This window comes from Sturnira hondurensis, unplaced genomic scaffold, assembly GCF_014824575.4.
Source record: "Sturnira hondurensis isolate 20B ecotype Veracruz unplaced genomic scaffold, ASM1482457v3 Scaffold0010128, whole genome shotgun sequence".
Classification (NCBI taxonomy): domain Eukaryota; kingdom Metazoa; phylum Chordata; class Mammalia; order Chiroptera; family Phyllostomidae; genus Sturnira; species Sturnira hondurensis.
This window is the reverse complement of record NW_028082759.1, coordinates 2,188,403-2,210,172: the sequence shown is the minus strand read 5'-3', so window position 1 is coordinate 2,210,172 and position 21,770 is coordinate 2,188,403. Positions and strand designations below refer to the sequence as shown.

General features: G+C 37.0%; 1 pseudogene; it reads right to left on the bottom strand.

The window, feature by feature from the left end:
- Positions 1-19,582: 19,582 nt before the first annotated feature.
- On the bottom strand, positions 19,583-20,082 carry LOC118995307 (peptidyl-prolyl cis-trans isomerase A-like; annotated as a pseudogene).
- Between the last annotated feature and the right edge of the window lie 1,688 nt (positions 20,083-21,770).

The window sequence follows — 21,770 nt, the reverse complement described above, 5'->3', positions numbered from 1 at the left end:
TGTCTTCTTGCTGTGAAATACCAGTTTTTCCATTTGTGTTCTAGTGTATTTCCCTTCTCAGATATTGTCCCCACCCCCCTCTCTCCCTGCTCCCTGCCCCCAGTCCCAGATAATTCTAATTAGTAAAACATATCATCTTTGTTTCCAGCCTGATCTCCACAAGACCCTTTAGAAAGCCCCATTGCCATTTCACTGTCAATCTTCTTAAAACTTTTGCTATGCTTTCTCTTTTCACTTCTTCACTTATGACTCACTCTTCAGCTGATTGCCTTTGGAATTTGCCCTGCCAGTCACTGAAGTTACTCTTGTTAACTTGTCAGTGTTTCCAAATTCAGTGTAGTTTTTGCTCATCTTCGAATACCCTAGGAATACAAACAACAGACCACATGCATCACAACATAAACAAGTAAAGCGCTTACTTATGTCAAATGGGTGCTTCACAAGCTGGTAAGATCAGGAGAGACACATCTGTACATTTTTAGAGAAAACATGACACGAGAATTCTAAAGCCAAGTGACAATTGATACGTAAAGACAAAATAATGAAATTATTATGCAGTGCTTATTTTTCTGAAAAAAATTTAAAACTATAGTTTTCTTATTGAAATATAATGCATAAGTAAAAACCAAGTATAAAGAAATTGGAGTCATAAACTAACCCAGTCAATTCTGAGTTGTCAAAACCAGTGTAATACACAGAGTTAGTCAACTGCTAAGATCTATGCACTGATGAGAAAGGACATTGGTATAAAAATATTAGTAATTAAATAAGAAACAACATTTCTATTTCAAATTATTTTATAAGCTGTCATGAAGTAAAATGTGAAAGAGATAAAAAAACAAATTCAACTTCTAAGATAACAGCATTCAAAGGGAATGGAAAGGTTAAATGGCTCAACAATATAGGTACACTTTAGCTTTAAAAAAGTTCTAAATGTAAAATAAGTTGATTAGAATTTTTTCAACAGTCTATGTAAGTTCAAAATGTAAATAGGCATAATTTGACTTGCTCACTTCTGTCTGGATAGGAAAGAACTCTAACTACAAAAAGAGTGGGGGAGTTGAAGAAATGCAATAAAATTCAGTGAAAGAGAGTGATAAATTTGACTAAAAATAGAAATTCTTGGTCATTAAAGTACATCACAAATTAAAGTAAAAGAAAAATAAGTCCCCCAAAATGTTTTCTAAAATTGTTGCAGATATTTTAAAAACACATATAAATTAGTAAGAGAACATGGACATACCAGTTACTATTACTATAACCTTTTTGCATTAATTCTTATAATATTAAATATTGATTTATCACAAAATTAAATGACATAATGGAGTCAAATCTATTTTAAGTAGCTCTCAGCTCTTACCTGTTTGCTCTTTCATTTTTTTAGATATGACCCCTATATTTTCCCAGTTATCTCTAGGTATTATTTTTACATATGCCAAATAATTAGTGCCAAATAGTCTACTTTCATTTCTAAAATTAATTTAGTCATTGATCCCCTGTATTATTTTTATTACATTTTTCTATTATTTTTCTAAGCATGCCAAAGTTAGGTTCTCAAGAATAGAGCTAACAGAGATTGTGTTTTGCTATGGGCCAGGTAGAAACAGCCATATAGAACTGACGTAGCACAAAAAAAAATTTCCTTTTGAAAACATGTCCTAGAAATAGGTGCTTAACTCTTACATGGAAGAGAAAAAACTTTTAATGTTCAGCCTATTTTTCTCATATTCATGAGTGTTTGTTTACTGCAGCGTTTCTAGATGTTTCTTTAGTGCATGGCAAAGCGGGTTCATCATGAAGGCAATAGACATAAGTTTCAGGCCCTCTCACTGGGACATGTCTCTCTCCTACCAGGTTCTCGGAGGCTCAGGCAATATGTTCATGCGATTGTGTCAGGTGTGCAGAAAAATATATTTCAAGTACAATCTATCACCGTGCTTCTGCTACTCTGATTCCCCTCTCTCTTCCAGTGTCTTTGGGAAGTTCTTGCTGGCTGCCCAGTACAGATAGACTTCCAGGACATCTCCCATGTAGCGGTCCCTAGTGGTCAGACACAATAGTGCAGGGTCAGAGTCCCCTTCCAATACCTGTCCTGTATTTTCTGAGCTCTGAAAATGTGTAAAGAGTAAAAGAGAATGAAATGTAGAAAGCATGAAGCCTGGAACCAGTGTGGGAGAATTTCTTCTTTTCATTGGTAACATGCATTATTTTTAAGATTTTATTTATTTACTTTTAGAGAGGGGAAGGGAAGGAGAAAAAGAGGGAGAGAAACATCAATGTGTGGCTGCCTCTTGAGCATCCCCTGCTGGGTGGGGGCCTGGCCCGAAACCCAGGCATGTGCCCTGACTGGAAATCAAACCATTTGATTCACAGCCTGTGCTAAATCCACTGAACTATGCCACCCAGGGCCAGTAACTTGAATTTTTAATTGGAGTATTTTATTCTCATCAATGCTTAAAGTTTCTCTCCTGTCAGAAATATATTGGGTAGTGCAACATATACAATAATAAATGCTCCATATTTTTCTTGATAAAAATCACATTAAATAACTATGTAAGATTTTGCAAACTTCAACTTTTGCCTGTGTGAGCAGCGGTATATTTTACACCTTGACCCTCCCACAAATCCATAGCATCACAGCATCACTAATGCACCTTGTCCTGATGGTTCCAAGTGAAAGAGCAAGCAGACTTGCAACTGGCACAGCAAAATGGACATAAAAAGTGAGTACCATTGACAAATTTCCTACGCATAAGTAGCAATGGGTCCAAATATGCAATAAAACATTAATTTGTTATGTAAGTCCATTGCTCACTACAGTGATTAAGTAATTTATAAAGCCTTAATAACTCCTGTGTTATTTACTTCCATATTAATTTTTATATTTGTCAGAATTATTCATCATAACCAGATTCCCAATATAATCACAAATGTATCCTGAAGTTTATTAATAAGTTTATTGCAACATTTTGTAGTTTGCTATAATTTGTGGTACTTGTTGATTTAAAAAATTATGGTTTCTTGTAATTTCATTTTAATTCTAAGTAAATATTGGCCATTTTTAACTTTTAAATTATTTTTTTAAACAAACATAAGGTTGTAAAATAGAGATTTACTTAGGTGAATATCTTCCAAAATATTGTAAATAATAGCCAAATATTGTATTAATGGAAGAACCTATGCATTATGTAAAGATATAGGGAAAGAACTTAATGTTTATAGCTATGACAAACCATGTAAGTTCGTTTGTATTCTATATTGAAGTGAATAACCCCCAACTTTTCATTTATAACACACTAATATTATTTTACTTAAGCCCTTCATGTATTCTGATAATTAATATATGCATGTCATAGAAGACACCGATATTGGCTTTCTTGATTCAGTAGTTGAAATTCCACCTGTAAATCTTAAGTGACCTAGTAGGAAAGCCAAGACTGCTCAAGAATGTGTGCTAACTAATCATGTTGAAGCTGCCTGTTTCCTGAGCTCTAGACTGAGCTCATATATAATGCCACTTGATATCTTCACATGGATGTCAAACAGGCATCTCAACTTTAGTTTTCAATTCCTTGGTACCATCTAGTGCCTGTCCCAGAGTTTTCTGGCTCATTAAAACTACTCATACCAACCGTGAGTGATTCAAGGTAACCACCAAGGAAAAGGCATTATTTCCTCCCTCCATCCCACCCTGCACTCCATATCCAATCCACCAATGAATTTTGCTAGTTACAACTCCAAAATTTGTTTCCAGTTCAATTTATTTCTACCTCCACTGCTACCCCTTAGGTAAGGCACCACAAATTGAGTTCTTTTTAAACTTATTCATATATAACCTAACAAACCTTGAAAACCTATATACTTCATAGCACATTTCTGAGTTGACATTGTAAAGATATTATTATAAATTTTAGTAGCTGGAAAGGACATGCTTTTTGTAATATTGTAAATATTAGCATTTAAAATAAATGTGTTATATGGAATCTAATAATAGCAATTTCATGCCTAGCACCAACCACTGAAAAAAATAATAATGAACTGGGCCCTGGCTGGCGTAGCTCAGTGGATTGAGCACAGGCCTGCGAACCAGAGGATCGCGGTTCAATTCCCAGTCAGGGCACATGACTGGGTTGCAAGCCAGTTCCCTGCAGGCCAACTCCCAGCAGGGGACGCACGAAAGGCAACCATACACTGATGTTTCTTTCCCTCCCTCCTTCCCCTCGAAAGATAAATAAATAAATAAAATCTTTAAAAAAAATAATAATAATGAACAAATGATTCCTTATTGTTAGAAAATTATATTGTGTGCTTTCTTTCCTTAAACTCATATTTTTGTTCCATTTCTTCTCAGAATTCTAAACCAATCTAAAATCACTTACTGATCAATATGTAATATATTTGCTAAAATATATCTGCTAAAAATATGTATTATACTTAATTTGAAAATAATTTTCAGTGATCACAAGGATCTGGAAAATCAATTTTGCTTATTTAATTATTGGTAAACAAATTGCTCAAAATACCAATATAATGAACATTTCAGGAAAAATTTTTAAATTTTTATCAAATGCATATCTTAATGTTCTGAGTGGTGTTTTGTCTTCTTGGTTCATATGTACACAGATGAATAATACTTAGTGCAAAAATTAGAATGTTTCTTTTCAGTGCTTTATTTTATCACATTTTAAATACAAACACTGTAATATTTTAAATAAATAAATGTATGGGAATGAAAAACAATTATAACAACATCACAAAATTCAGTGAACTGAATTACATGGCAAAAATCAAAAAGTGCTCTGTCAAAAAATGATAGAGATCTATCAGTCAACCACTCAGCTGAGTTCCTTTGCAGTTTTGTTGAAAGGAACATTGGAAATCACCTAACTTGAAAAAGGGCTTGTATTCAGTTGATAAAATAATTGACATTTGCAAAATCTGTATCGGTCTTTGAAATTGTTCTGCATTCAGCGCCTTGAAGAATTCAAAACATGAACAATATCTATGGCAGCCTTCGGTGTGGCAAAGAGGTAAACATTTGCAAAGAAGAAAGGCTTCACAGGTAATCAGTCCCAGGAAAGCCAATAAATGGTTTTTAAAACAATCCTTGCTTGCATACTTCTCAGAAAGTCTACAGAAACCCCAGAATATGCGTGGAAGATGTCTGTTGTGTATTGCTGCCAGTAGCTTTAACCCTTCCCGCCCCTCTGCTTCCACATCTTAATTCATTTTCATTGTCTAAAAAGTCACTGGTGACCATTTTAAAATGCAAATCAGATCTTGTCACACTCTGCTTTAAGCACATCAGTGGCTTCTCTTTTCCTGAGCCAATAGTCTTTTTCACTTTTCTGGAACGGGGCAAGTTCTTTCCTGCCTCAGGGCCTTTGCCTTGCTGTTCCCTTCAGGCTGAGCTGTCAGCTCCCAGTTACCTTCTCTGAAAACCTTTCCTGACCTCCCCATCCACAGTAGAGCTCCATTATTTTCTATCCTGTTACAGTTTCCTTGTCTCCTTCTCATTATAAAAGTTATCATAATCTGGAAGTAAAAAAACCTTCTCGTGTATATGTTTACTTATATATTGGCTGCCCCACTTGCTAGATAAAATCTTTGAAAACCTGGAACTGTACCCTGGTAACTGGCACCAAGTCCATAGTAGCACATAATAAATGCTCAATAAATATTTGAGCTGGAACAAATGAGTTGTAGCTGTTACCCTAAAAAGAAAGATCAAAGTGAGAAACAATAAAGGTTTATTTGAGATAAAAAAAGAATTACAATTCTGGTAGGCACTGATTCAGACAGACACCCACATAATATTCCAATTTTGAGGTGAAGGCAATGGGTTTTTTGAGAAAAAGGGGATAATGACATGACAAGGAAAAATTTCTATTGGCTCTAATAAGCTAAGGAAGAAATTTTTATAGGTGTTAACTGGCTAAATTATTCTTTAGCTATGCATTGTGGTGCTAATTCTAAAGAATACCATCAATTTTCAGTGTTCTTAGTCAAGATGTCTACTTTCCAGTTAGCTTGTTACAAACAGTTGTTTGGAATACCATATTGGTTTGGCCCATTCCAAAGGTCATTTTGTCTAGTTCAAATCTTCCAAATGTTTGAGACATGAGACATGTAAGGAGGTTTCTCTGAGATGGGGGCTCCTCCATTTTGAAATTCCCCCATTTATGTCATTTTCACACAGCCACGCTTCTAGTGAATGAGTGAGAGGGAGATGCAGAGAGGAAGACAAGGTGCAAAATGGAATGGAAAATGGTTTTGGATTCCTAGTATGTAGTCTCTGAGTATATGGAACATTTCCCAAATGTTCTAATCGTGTGTGAATTTCTTTCATTCCCTATTCTCTGAGCAGCTCCAAACAACAAAGGTAGGAACCACATAAACATTCTGGTGTTTTGTTTTTTTGGATTGCAGGATTCTGGTGGGGTGTTTGTTTGTTTGTTTGTTTTTAATAAAAATTATTCTTAAAGATCTTAGGAGCATTTTAAAAAGTTATATACAAACACAGCTTAGTAAGTACAGGTGTTATCCCTATCACACTGTTACAGAACAGAGGTCCAGGGGGACAATATTTGGCCCACCCAGGGACACCAAAAACTGTTACTGAACAGATACACAGAGAGGAACTTCAGAGGATGGTATACTACTACCGTCCCTACTGGGCCTGATCATCCTTCACCAATTGGAAAGACATCTCTCAATGCCAGAGATTTGTGAAAACAAAAGAAAATGTTTATTTAATGCTATACAGACCTAATGTCTTCATTAAAATATCAAAGTCCTTTAGGATATCCACCTACACACACAGTGCTCCCTTCTCCCCCTGTCCTAACTCTGGGTACTGTAAATCAGGAAAAGAGCACACGTCCATTTTTCCAGGCCGCTGGTACCATCAGCTGTGTCGCCATCCAGGCAGGATCTCCAATTAATCCAAAGTCATGCGGCACCTTCTCACGGTCCACTGGCAAGAGTTCTTTGTACCCATTTTTCCAGGCAGTCTCTCCTGCTTCCCAGGCCACGTGGCCAAAGGCAGCACCTCAAAGCTACGTGGGCCTCTTCTACCAAAGCTGCAGGGGTCCACACTTCACCGAAAGCACAGGTCTTTTCACCTGGCTGCAGGGGTCCTCACTCTGTTAAAACCATGTGGCCCCCCTTTCACCTCGCCAAGAGGGGGTCCTCACTCTGCTCCAAACCACATGACTCCCTCCCTAATGGCTGCCGTGTCTGGGTTTAAATCCCCGCTCCAATCTTCCTCTGTACCCCTATTTCTGACTCCTCCCTTCAGTTACACCTGCCAGTATTTCTGTATTATTACAAATTTACTGGGCTGCCATCGTGAATCTGGGCAGGTATGGCCCCATGTCCTAGAGCCAATCTTCTCCAAGCTCCCACGCAGGTGCTGTAACTCAGGGGACCTGCCCCCCAGTTCCATCTTAAAGGGGAAGTGACTTCATTCCCCCTGGCTCCAAGCCTGGCCACAGCTATTTAACATATCCAAGTGACCCACCAAAGGCTATAGATATGTTAAATGACCAGGCCATGGATTAGCTGCAAGGCTGTGGCTGTACAAAACAGCCCTGCATGTTCCTGATCCATGTGCCCCTCCCCCCAACTCACACCTGTGGGGGAAGGGGTGAGGACATCTTCTATGTCTCTCCAATATTCCTATACACCCTGAGTTCTGGACACCATCCCAAATTCCTTTTTGCCCCCCTCCTCCCAGCTGCACCCTGTATCAACATGAACGTTGAGATTAGTGCAGATAAATAAAACCTTTGCATGTATTTCTTGAAATTTGTATTAAATATTCCTTATTTGTGAACTTTAAAAATAGGAATTTTTTAGGTCTGCCTTCACTGACACAAATATACACACAACGGTATAATAAGTAACTGACACTGTCTGATAGTGAATACATGCTGTATTTTCTGCAACTTTTGTTATATGTTTTTCAGATGTCTATAGTAGAAAATATGGGTATCGATTTTTCTCCTCTTAATCTTGAAAACACAAGGACCAGACTGATTTTTTGTAATTTGGTGCCTATACTTATTAAATACAAATGTGCATAAAGCTGAATAATTCATTGTAAAAAGCAAAAACATTTTATGTCAAAGCTTACTAATGAAAGTGTATGTTTTGTTATTGTTTTTGTTTAAAAATAATTATATTGTCAATGAGCCATGAGCCTAACTTTCCAAACCGCAGTGATGATTTGTGGAACAGATATTAAGATAAAAATATGATATTTTAGTGAAAGAGCAGCTCTTTTCTTGATCTTCTGTTCACAACGTTCTTCAGTGGGTTTATCTAGTGCGCAGCCTGCAGCGTTTTCCAAATATTTAAATACCTTTTAATTCATATGTGTAATTGTTTCCCAATTCTAGCCTTGTACCATTCCAGAGAAGAAAAAGCTAAGTGTTTTTTTTTTTATTTTAAAACATGAATTCTTCTTCATGTAAATAGTGTAAGGGGACTATTAGAATAAGAAATACTTTACTTCAAGCTCCACAAATTCTGGAAGGAAAAATAAGGTAAAATAACAGTCCTGGGAACTAAAAGAACAAGCTACCATCATGCAGAAAGTTTGAGTAATATAATATCTACAATGTAGATGGGTTCCAATAAAGGGGGCTTTGCTTGCTCACTTGGAAAGAAAATTCCCCCCAAAGTTAATATGGCCTTGGAAGAAAAAAATTAAGGGACTTTGTTGATTCCAAAATCTTCCCATCTTGGAAGAGTCAGAAGACGGGAAGTAGAGCAGACTTCAGAAATGTTGTGTTTCAGTCTACCTGGCCATCTTTGTCCCATCACAGCTCTTGCCTCTATCTGTGCAGTTACACCCAACATTCTTCATAATAGTAAGTCTGTTCCCTGATCTAATCTAGGTCAATTGTTTTTTCCCAAGGGTTTATGAACATACATTTGGGAGCTGTAGGTAACCAGGTGTTGCAGAAAGCCTTTCTCTGGCCAGAAAGAAGGGACAGGCTGTGTAGAGAGCCATGACAAGAGAGAGAGAGACCCAAGACTGCGTTTAATTCCTTCCTTTCAGCTCTTCTTAGGATCCAGCTGTATCAATGCTTTTCCCAAGTTTAATGGCACAAAAATCTTCCAACAGCTGCAACAAAAGTCTTCCAAAGTCTTCCAACACATTTTGACAATAAGTTGGTTTAAGTGTAATTTCTGTTGCCTCACTGACACAGAGGGACTACCCAGTGAAAATCACTAAAGACACTAACAGGCGAATCTCCAGGGCAGCTTCAAGTGCCTGCAATACATGGAGAATTTACAGTGGCAGCAGCAGCTCGTCCTCACAGCGCTGTGTACAGAAGCCAGCTCCGTACCACGTTGACGACCATCCAGTTTCTCTCCTTGCAGAGTTTATATTTTCTAAGAGAAATAGATCATTGCAAAGTCAATGGCAATACATTAGAAACGGTGGTAGGTTATGGGAAACACAGAATGACGTAGAATCGTTAAAAGGAGAGGGGGCAGGTATCTGTTTAGGGAGGAGGGGAGCAAAAAGCAGGCATTGAGCAGGAAGAGTATTCCATGGAGAACGCAGATCATGTGTGATCGCTTAGGTGTGAAATAGTTTATTATACCTGAATTAGAACTAGGTTGGGGGAGGGGAGGGGAATATAAAATGGATCTTAACAAATATGCAGGGCATCGAACTCAGGAAAAATTGCATAATGTTTATAAAAGGGTAAGCTTTATTCGAAGGTTAATAATTGTGTTCTTTTTTATACAAGAGATACCATTGTGGGATTTTCTTTTAGAAAGTGACTTTGTCCACTGCGAAGAAAAGGAATTGAGGGTGGGCAAGAGTAGAGAATGAGAATGCTTAAGAGGATTTCACAGTTGAGTTGACCATAGAAGTTAAATGGACAGAATTTAGAAATTGGTATTTTGAAAGAATAACAAAGAAGGATGAATAAAAACGAGGTTCTGATCCTGGCTTGGCCAACTACCCAGCAGCCTTCACTCTGATGGAGAGCAAAGTAGAGGAGACGATTTGAAGAAACATGTTTCAAATTCAAATCTGTTGCTTTTGAGGTGTGAATGGGCATGGAAGTTGAGGTGTCCTCTTTGAAAGATGGTAGCATCAGACTCTAGGAAAATAGTCTTACAAAGCTATACTTTATTGATATACTTTTCAGTGGGAGAAAGATGAAGCAGTTATTCATGAGTTTAAAAGGAGGCTTGACTAGGTACATTGGCTCAGGAATTTTACATGGGAATTACACAAAAATTTAAAAGAAATTTTGCAGAAGTCTCCTTAATAAGACTTCTGATTAAAATTTAATAATCAGTTTCAATATTACTCAAATGTAAATTGAAAGACTGCAGAAACATTCAGCAACATTCTTTGTGAAAGCAATAAACTTGTCTAGAATAAAACATGTACAATTTTAAGGATAAGTGAACAGAAGCAGCAGCATACACACAGAAACAGAATCTGTATAATCTCTGAAAATATTCCATTATAATGACAAATATATATATATATGAGTCACTACAGAAAGGAAAAGTAAATTTCAGATAGCATCTGCTTTATAATGTTGATAAAATACAATTATTGTGAATAAGGAAAACAGAAGTAGGAGATTAATACTGGATTGAATTATAAGCAAGCAGACATTTAAACATATAGAAGATATATATGGAACATTTTGAGAAAAATGTGATGTGAGAATTTAGAAACACAACTGAAGCAATAAGTAGCAGAATTATCAAAGTTGATAATAGCATTCACTGCACCAAAAGTAAAGGATGCGGGCTGAATAGCTAATATGCAGATACGCGTGCTTCCGAACGACAAACGACAGTGCATCCCTGTTGAAGTGCATAATAGAAGCTTTATGAACTACACCAAGACTTCAATCTACAGTCTCCAATACAATTCCTGGAAGAATGGTCAAAATCTAGGTATACTCTGGAAAAGCACTAATATATCAAAGAAAAATAAACATAAAAATTGAGTGGTAAACAAAACATAGTAAGACTAACATGAGGAAGCTTATGGTCTGTCAGCATCAAAACATAAGTTCTATGGAAAAGATCTAAAGCAATTTTAAAAAATAGAAACAAAATTTCTCTGGGATGATTTTAACATAAAGATAATAAAACAGAGGATCTTAAAATGATAAATAATAAAGTATGACATATTTGATAGAAAAATGGTGATATTAGGATACTGTGAGCTCTTCAAATAAATTTAAAAGTAAATATCCTACTAGAACAAAAAGACAAATTAAAGCAATGAGATTCAAATATCGATTTGCTGTCTTGGTTATTTTTAATTGTTTTTTTTCAGATTTTAAAGATGAACAGAATTATATTCTTGGTATATAAACGAGGACTCAGGCCCACACATACACTATTTGGGAATAAGAAATAAAGGATCTTTTGCAAAAGCAGCTTTGCAATATGTATCTGTGTTCTCAAAATTATATATACTCACTAGCCCACTATTTCCATTTTGAATAGAAAAATAAATAAAACTAAAATTAGAGTATTTTGTTTTAAAATATAATTTATGTAAAAGTTTGGTAGAAAATATGGAAACCAATATATGAAAATTTTTACAACTTTATTTCTAGAGGGTGGAATTGTTGACCCTTTTATTTTATTCTTCACGTTTCTCTATATTTTTGCATCTATTATAACAATCATATATTAATGTTATAATTTAAAAAATAATCACTATCTCAAAAATTTTGTTTCAAGACATGCAACTCTATCTTCTTCCTCTTCATTTCTTAAATGTCTTGCTATACATTGCTCAAACATTTACTTACTTGCATGACAATGTAATTATACAATGATTCTTTGACTCATACATTAAAAACATAGTAGCCAAATGTTTTGACTATTAAAAGAAAACTTTAAAACACATTTTTTAAAAAGTAATATCCTAACAATAAGAAGATCTATACTTTATTCTAAGTAATAGGCCAATTGACTGTGACTTGGGTATTCTGGATATTTGAATACATGTAAAAATAAATGTTTAGTAGCAGTATTGTTTAGATTGCTGTTAATAAACCATGGGAGTCACAACGATATCCATCCATGATTCTTATATCCCCTCTTCACCCATTACAAGTCTTGAAAAAGTTCCCTGACTTTGAACTTCTCAGAACAGTGAACCGCACAGGTCATTGCCCAGGCCACGTTTATGGTCTACAGCAAAAATTTCTGAGTTGCCCCTACTGTTTGGGATGGAAATGGAGTTCTGAGAAATTCAGATGTCAGTCGATAGTTCTAAATCCCCTCCTCAGTAATCATGTGGTGTCCTCTAATTGTTGTGGAGCTGGGGTATTAACAAATTCCAAAACTCAATTCTAAATGTCTGAGACAGAAATATAAGAAAAACAAAAGTGGAGAAAGGACTCCTTCAGTGATTGATGTAAACGCTCTGCTCTACCGGTTCTCCTGCTGACAGAAGTTAGATTTGCCTCTGGTGGAAGCTAAATCCCCACTGGCAATATGATAGGCCCATGGGGAAAACACTTCCCATGAGATTAATTTGCCACAACCATACTAGGCCAAGTTAGAAAGTTTTAAGGAAAAGCTTCGTGAATGTCAAAGCCTGTCTTAACACAAGGATTGTCTCACTCAACCACTCTCATAGAAGCACTTAACCACAAGCCTGAAATTTCTATCGCAGCATAATGAGCCACAGGCGGCCTCTGAAGACCAGGGAATTTGAAAAGTCAAAATGACAGATTTATACCACCTTGTCAGCGTCACCATGCCTAAATCCAGGCGAGGTACTTACAACCGATTTCTCAGGATTGTCAAGGATGATAAATACAGAGGAGACACTACAAAGAGGCACCAGGATCACGTGGAAGCCAGTGAGTCGGCCATAGGCTTGGATCCTGGGACCATGTCACAGACTAGATGAGGTATTGTTGTGACCTATGTGCATATGGTTTCTCAGAATCATTCAGATGTTTTATAAAAATATTAACTTTCAGCTAGCGGTAGGTGGGATTTTTTTTTTTTGCCCATTCCAACATTACTACCAGGTGGCATGTTATAATGAAAAAAGTCTCAGATCAAATTCTGTGAGACATAAAATATTTATCACTAAGCAGACAATAAAGCAGTCATTCAACCTATTATGCAAGCTCAATGAAGCCCAGTTCCCTGAAATTTTAACTGATATGACAGCACGTTGCATAAAAGTTTTCCCTAGACAGCTGTAAAAATAAGCTAATGGCAGAATTTAACTATCTTTTTTCCCAAGGAGTCCTAAGTAGCTAACAGCAGGGTGAAGGAGCCCTGAGCCCTGAAAGCCATTCCAAGTGGGATGCCCTACTGAGCTCCGTGCGTTTTCACACCCTATTAACGCAAGGCCAGGGACGCCTGCCAGGTCTGACTAGCCAGTCCACCTATCTTCAGCACCACCCTTTTACCGAGGGAAGGTAACTCTAGCATTTTCGTGCTATGGCGAGTTGGTTAGTGTTTGGGGAAAATAAGAACAGCTATTGATTTGAAGCAGCCTGTCCTGGGGTGTGAGCGTACCGTTTTTTATTGTTATTGTGTGTTTGTGTTTATTGTTTCTTTGCAACATTCTACCTCATCAAGCACTTTCTAGATGTTAACTAATCACATGGAGCGTGTATTCTGGATTAGAGTGCTTAACATGTTAAGGCCATGCTACTTTAGTAGAAACTGAGGTAAACATCTACACCATCCTGTCTCTGTTGAGGTATTTGAGAGGAGATGAAATCATAAAGCAATTATCTTGGGTCGCAAAGTTTCTGAGTATCAATTTCTTTGTCTTCAAATCTAACACTTTAGAATATCCAGTGGAAATAGGGACTACACATACGTCTTAAATAGGAGCCAACACATCTTTTTTGCTGTTTTGTCAATATTTTAAGAGAGGTAGTAATTAACTTACCCCCATGAAGTATCTGACATGTTCCCAAACACAGCAAGTAGATTATGTGGAATAATACATTATCATTTATTAAGTGCCTACTCTATGACAATCCAGAGTGGTGATGTAGGCCTTGTTACCACCCTCGTTCCCTCTGAAGACGTGTCCCCACCATGTGCATTGTGCCTATCCTGATCAGTGTCAAAACATCTCTTCAAATTTCATCATTGTTTAGTACACTGGGGAAGAGCAGGCTTTGGAAGATTCAGTATACATATGGCTACAGTGACTAAGGTGATTATTGCCTCCAGTCCTTTGTGTCCTGAAGCAAGGCCTATGTTAGTCATTACCAGCCAAGAGAAATATAATTAGGAGGTAAGCATTGTTGCTTTTGTTGATACTAATATAGCCTAGCACAATTAAAGAATATTCTAGAGCACAGTTCAAGCTATGATTCCTGCCTCTGTATAGATACAATAAATGGCTTGCAGACTGTTCTGTTTTTTTTTTCTTTTTTAAAAGTTATTTGGAGAATTATGAGCTGCAGACAGTGTTAGTAGAATTTGCAAAAGTATAAAGGGCTAAGATATTATTCAATAACTTAATGTTATTTTTAATAAGTGAGACGTAAGTTTTAAAAAAGACCAAAAAATGAAGAGAACCCAAGAGTGGACATTTCTCCTAATACCCTTAAGTGGTGACTTGGTGATCAAAGGAAGACAAATTTCAATATTTGTATAATTCACTAATTATTTCCAGGTCATTATAAAAATCAGAAATCTTTATTTTTGGATATCTATAAAATGAGATTTTATTTTAAAAGTTCTACCTATTCTATTGGACATTACGCAATTACTTGATTTTGGAGGAAAGCTAAGGAAATCAAGGAAAACCCTCAGGGAGCATATAAAATGTTTTCATGACAAGAAGCATCTTACACTTTCTACTTCTAAGATAATTTCACTTCTGATTCTCTGGGCTACATAGGAGCAGAGAAAAAAAAATCAAGGATTTGGTTTCCCCAAATACATCACCAGTGTCTCCCTGCTCGTTCCATTCTTGCGAGCATCACAAAGCCCAGCTTCCCAGACCCGTGTTGCTAGAGCAGGTTGCGCTGGCACTGGCTCCCCACGTGCACACTGCCTTACCCTTAGCTGTTTCTTGTAAGACAGAACCCACTTCGAGTTATCATTCACATGCTGGCCTCATCAGGTTCGAAACACAGGGCCTACTGTACTCCTGCACCATCATTTCCCCTAATGTCAGTAACGAGCTTATATACTCACAGTGAAATCAGTGATGTAAGACTGTAATAACTGCTTTCTCATTGGCTGGCATGCCACATTGAGGAGTTCTTATTACTCACAGGAAGTATGAAAATACACTGGGAACTCCCCAGCAGCTCATCATCTACTGCAGACCCTTAGATGATGTCAGAGAATCAGCGCAGACTGTGTCTGTCTGTGCTCTAACTGGGAGGTCACCTTAGCTTCAAATAGAAGTCAGCTTTGAAGTTGACAGTTTATTGAAGGCATTTTTGTCTAATGATTCATTGGGATATAAAATGCAGTTGCAAAAGATTGGTGTAAAACAGGCAGACTTTTTTAGCTTCATCTACTTCTTAGGAAAAGTCACCATTTCCTAGCCCAGCTCTTTCACGGTTTGTTTTTGCTACTGTTTTTATTCGGGTGGCCGGGACCAGGCATCAGGACTCAGGCTGGGAGTCAGGAAACCCTAGTTCCTGCCTTCCCTCTGGCCTGGGCTCTGAGCAACCTGCTCACATTTCACCATGCAACTTTCCTCTCTAGCAGATGAAAATGCACCCCTCTCCGAGAAAAGTTCTTGGAATTCACGGGAGATCTTTGATGTACTCTTCAGAGAGTTCAGGTTTGTACTAAAAGATAAAACATATTCCATTTGGAGAGAGTCAGAAGAAAGCAGTAGGTTTGAACTTGGAAAACATATTAAAAGGCAGAGACAGCAATAGAAAAGCATGAGACCTCTACCGCTGACAGATGGAAAGAAGAAAAAAAGCACACATTCCCCATGGAAACAAAGAATTGCTTGAAGTGCTTTAATACAATGCCTCTAGGGTCTGTCTCGTATTTCACTTGCATAATAAACTATAAAGCATTGACGTTAAAAGCAGTGCCAGGTTATTGTTGGTTTTTTTCCTTCCTCCCCCACCCCTCCCAAAATAAAGCATCAGCATTCATTTATAGACCCATATTTAATCACACTTCCAATATTTATTTGATTATTTTCTTCAAAAAATACTATACGCTCCCACTCGGAGACCACTATCTTATTCAAGCCTCGAATTCTATTACAAAGCAGAAACGTCTCCTTCTGTGTCATTTTTGATCAAATGGGGCTCATTAGATTTTATTTACTGTGATAGCTTACTTATTTCCTGGAATCTGATTTTATAATTCTTGTCCCCTCTGGACCTCATGAAAATGCAACTTTTGACCTTTCTTTCCTAAAGCTTTTTATAAGATGGGAGCCAAGCATGTGTGATGGGTGGTTTCGATGGCAGTGAATCTCGGAAGCTTACACCCAGGGTGGTCAGAGTAACTATGGAAACTCACTTCACTCCCAGGATTCAAATATGTCAAGTTACAGGTATGTAAGTACTATGTTTGAGGGGGGATTAAGTTAATATAATTCCATCCTGCTATTTGGAAAGAATGTAGTACAATGTAAACTGTGTTTTTGACCCAGACTATATTGCCCTAGAAAAAAATTAAAATACTAAGCAAGTTTCCCATTAAATTCCACTCTCTAAGATGCACTGGCAAACAAAAACTTCAAAGCAAACTACCACAGCTTTCTCCTAACTTTGCCAACTCACTTTACAGGCAGCTGGGTACTTTGAACTTTTAATTTCATTTGCAAAGCTTAATTGGGAGTATAGAAACCATCTCTGATTTAACATCACCAGCCTATAAATTGCAGCTGAATACAGTGATCTGATCACGGAATGATGAAGCAGTGGACTTTGAAGTTTAGCTGTTAATGTATCTCAACTAGTAAGAGATCAAAAGGGCAAGTGGGGCCAATTGATCACCTTTGCTTACCTGGCCAGATTCTTAGCACAACTCCCTAAACAGGTAGACTGGAGGGCACTTTGTGATCTTTTGCCAAGAAGCACACACCCATGTTTTAACAGCAAAACCTCAGGATAAGTTTGCTACCTGAAAATCACTCAAGTAAGCCACAAATTTATGTTCTTAGAAATGAATGTTCTCCCTTCCTATCCACTTACCTGTATCCATCTAATTTACTGGCAAATATTATCTATCCTGCCTCTGAAATGCAAACATTCTTATTCTACTTAAAATTTCTTAAATCTCAATTTAAAAATCTTAGACTATTATTTCTACACTTAGATATTGTGCTCTTACTTTTTTTTTTATATGGCTACCTCCTCACTCCCAAAGCAGTGCACACACAGTAACAAAAACTGGGCGTTGCTTCTCTATTTTGATTTGCCTTGCCAATCTGGAAGATTCTGTGGCTATTTAAAGGATCAGTTATCCAACTAGATCACTGATTCGGTGTAGTCAATAATTCAGAGATGGAAAAGTGTTAAAAACTGGGCATCGCAAGCATTGAATACCCCCAGTTTCTCGTGTGAGAGGCCCACCGTAAGAATGTGGATTTCATTTTCAGAGATATTCTTAAGAGAAACTTAAACCTGAAAAGAAAATCAGTGGCGGTTAGGATAACTATTCAAATGCCTGATCTAGACGCTTTATAAAATGGCCTGTCCAAGAGGGTTTAGGTGAAATCTTGTCTGGAGTTTGTGGAATGAACAGAAAAATCTCTTAAAGTCCCACGGAGTCTTTTGATTCTACATTAAGCAGGCCCTAGACCACACACAGACCCTTTTTACGACATGGCTCCTTTGAATATTTGTTTTCTTTATAGGGCAAATGGGAAGACAGGAGAAAAAGTCCTATTTATGATAACAGTGTTATAAATGAAAATCATTTTACAATAGATATAAAATTACTACAATAAAAGATAAAATACTCATATTTATCAACTTGACATTGAATCCAATCCAAAGTTAAGAATAAAGAATAAGAAAAGCTTAAGGTTTCTGCCTCATTTTGTGTTAGAATATTTATCATCTAAGTCACTACAGAGAGAGAACGTTTTTCTTCTCCTGGTCAGCGTATGGGAGCCTGCTCCTTGTGTTTAGTCTGTGCCATTGCGGATTTAATGGTCTGGTTTTGACTCACAAGGATAATTCCAAATAAGGAATCATAAGAATTTATAAGCTCAGTAATGTGGAACAAACACGTGTTACATTCAAGCAAAGGAAACAAAGTAGGGAATTTCCTTAAAATGATGAATTCACTGCTGTGCTATTTCTGTGGTCCAAGAATGATTTGTAAATAGGTCTCGGGATGAATATAATGAGTTTCTTTCTGTTCTTTTTTATAAGGACAAAGAAGCTGACGATGCCTTAATTGAGAACCTTCTTCACAGATTTGGGATATTTTGAGAAGGGATTTTCTAAGCACATAGCTCCTCATCAGACATTAACTCCTCTTACTCCTCAGATAGAAAGCACCGCCATTATGATAATCCAAACATTTTTTTTGTTTTATCCATACAACTTTTTTGTTTACTAAATTCATTTCAGAGACTAAGTAAACTTACCTTAGATGGTGCCACACTTTCTTCAGCAAACTTGATTCAGAAATATTCATGTCAATTTTGTTTTTCCAGGACAATCTCAGTGTAGTTCAACTGCCCAAGGTTACAATAAGTAAACATCTCCTTTTGGACCTATGTTTCCATGCTACATATGAGTCACTAGCCTCTCAGTACTTGAAATCATCTGTGAGTGTTTGGTTTAGCATGATTTAAACTACATTAGTATTAACTAAGTATATAAAAATAGTTATCGTTATTAATAAAAGTAACAAAGAATATAATTTATTGAACCTTCATCATAGGCAGGCATTTTGCTAGTACTTTATCAACATTATTTCATTAAACTCAAAATATAAGCCTGCAAGAGAGAAATTATTGTCTGTGTCATACATACTTTGGCAATTTCCCCCCGATTTCTATTATTCTGTCTTTTTTATTCTCTCTTCGTCTTCCTAGCCAACTTAGTTAACATAATCATTTCACTTACTGCCTTTCTTTCCTTCCCTCATTTTCACTCCTTAGCCCAGTTTAGTTTGATTTCTATCACCAATACTCCGCTGAAACTTCTCTGCCTCACGTTACCATTAATGCACTGGTTGATTGGCGAGTGACAACCTCTCACACCTTGTCTCACTGAGCTTGTCTCCAGCATTTGGCACTGTTGACCACCTTCTGTTTAGTCATCTTCTTTGTTCATGTGCTCCTTTCTTCAGTTCCAAAATGGCATTCTCTCCTGCTAGTTCCACTGTGTCGGAAACTCAGTCTACTATTGCATTTTATTTATTTATTTTTATTTTTTGTTCAGTTTTTATTTTGTAATCATAAACTTAACTCTGAAAACTAGACTTGGAAGAGGTGTCAAAAACATGGACCCCAATGAACTGTGGTGAGAGCAGGAAGATTACAGAACATTCCAAGCAGATAGGGGTTAAGGGTGCTCTCTTGAGCTACAGAAGGAATGGTTTGGTGTTGAGGATAAAACACAAGGAAACTTTATTACAGTTGTCCACAGTCAGTAATGGTGATCTTCTTGTTGGTCTTGTCATTGGCCTCATGGACCTCTAGCGCTCCATGGCCGTCACAACATCCATGCCGTCTTTCACCAGGATGAAGACGGTCCAGTTTGCGGTCCAGCCCTTTGGTCTTGGCGGTGAAGATGAAAAACTGGGAACCATTTGTGTTGGGTCCAACATATGACAGGGACAAGACACCAGGACCTGTGTGCTTCAGGAAGAAATTCTCATCATCAAATTTCTCCCTGTAGATGGGCTTGCCGCCTGTGCTATTGTGATTTGTGAAGTCACCATCCTGGCCCACAAATCCTGGAATAATTCTATGAAAGCAGGAGACTTTATAACCAAATCTTTTCTCCCCAGTGCTCAGAGCACAAAAGTTTTCTGCTGTCTTTGGAACTTTGTCTGCAACAGCACGAAGGAGATGTAGCTCAAATCCTCGCCATCGGCAGCGACGTTGAAGAAGACAGTGGGGTTGACCATGGCTGAACGCCAGAAGGTCCAAGGCAGCGGTGGCGCCCTCTGCAAGGCCTAATTAATTTTAATCTTAGGCCATCTTCCTTAAACTATTTTATGAAAACTCTTCCTCAATGGTTTCATCTACTGGTTCCAACCACCAAATTCATAATAATATTTAAATCTTTATTTCTAATCTAGCCCTTCTTCTCCAGTTCTACACCTGCATTTGAAAAGGCCTTCTTGATTTGGCCAACTTTCATAATCATCTCAAATGAGCATGTTTCAATAAAGTTCATTATTCATTATTATTACCATTTCAATAATAATTCATCATTATTATTTCTCTTCTTCTATTTCATCCATCCTTAGTTCCATACCTTGATGAATGAGTTGAGACATATTCTGGATGTGCAATGCAAAATACATTTCATTGAGATAAATTTTCCGGAAAAAAACAAGTCTCTGGTCTCAGGTGCAGAAACCATATTTCCTACAATTTGGAGAGTACTCAAAGATGAGGATTCTGTTTCTCAACATACCCAGATCTGTGGGGGAAAAAAAATCAGCTGTACAACAGAAAGAACAGTTTTCAGAAGAGCCAGCATCTGAAAACACAATGAGGAAATCAAGTCTTTAGTCAACTGGCATCAAAGAGAAACGTGTATTAGAAAAACAGATGCAAAATAGAGACCAGTCTAATGTAAAATATTTTGATCAAGAAAACAATTTAATATAAATTATTTTGACCAGGAAATGTGTTTGTATGTAACAGGGCAGTGAAAATACTTTGTTTAGCAATGAAGAGATTGTGTTAGAAATACTGTAGTCAGACAGCCCTGAAATACATGTAGTAGTCTGGTTATACTGGTAAGAATAAAATATCTGTGTTCTCCATTGCCACTGCAGCCTTAACTCAGCTGACTTTTACTTTATAAACCTTCCTTTTTACCAGACACCTCTTTTGAACCTTATCTATCAATAACAAGGTTAAAGTTATATTGTGTTGAGAACTCTGATTTTGCAATGGACTTTCTTAGTACTTACACAACACATTTATGAGCTATATAAATGTATACAAAAATACTTGACTTTTCCTGTGTCTTTTTTTTCAGAAATTATCAGTTGAAGAGTGTGACAATATGTGAAGTCACATTACATTTGAAGATCATTTATGCCAATTCCATTTACTTTATATAACACGATGAAACCATTTGACTGGCGAAAAGTCATTTAGGGTTCTTCCCCATTTGAAATAATGACAGCGATAACAACAACAATAATAAAAATAGTAAGTAAAACTTCAGATAGAGCTTACTATGTAGCAAGCACTTTCAATATTTTATAAGCATTCACTCATTTCCAATGTATTCATTGACAGTGAAATCTATGGCGGTAATTACTATTATCATCTCCAGATGATAAAATTGAATTACAGAGTATGTCTGCAACTTTCCCCAAGTCACACGTTGGCAAGGCTGGGGTTCAAACACAGGCAGCCTGTCTTCTGAATGTGTATATTTAAATACTACACTCCACTAGCTCTCAAGCTTTAAGTGGAATGTCTATTCCGAAGTGTGAAAGCTACTTTTCATTTTTATGGACCTTATCCACATTCAAATAATGAAGAGAACAAGAATGGACTGAAAGTTTATGATAAATGGTTGTTATTTTACTCTCAGTGAACCAAATTCCAATTCCAACACTAGAAGCTG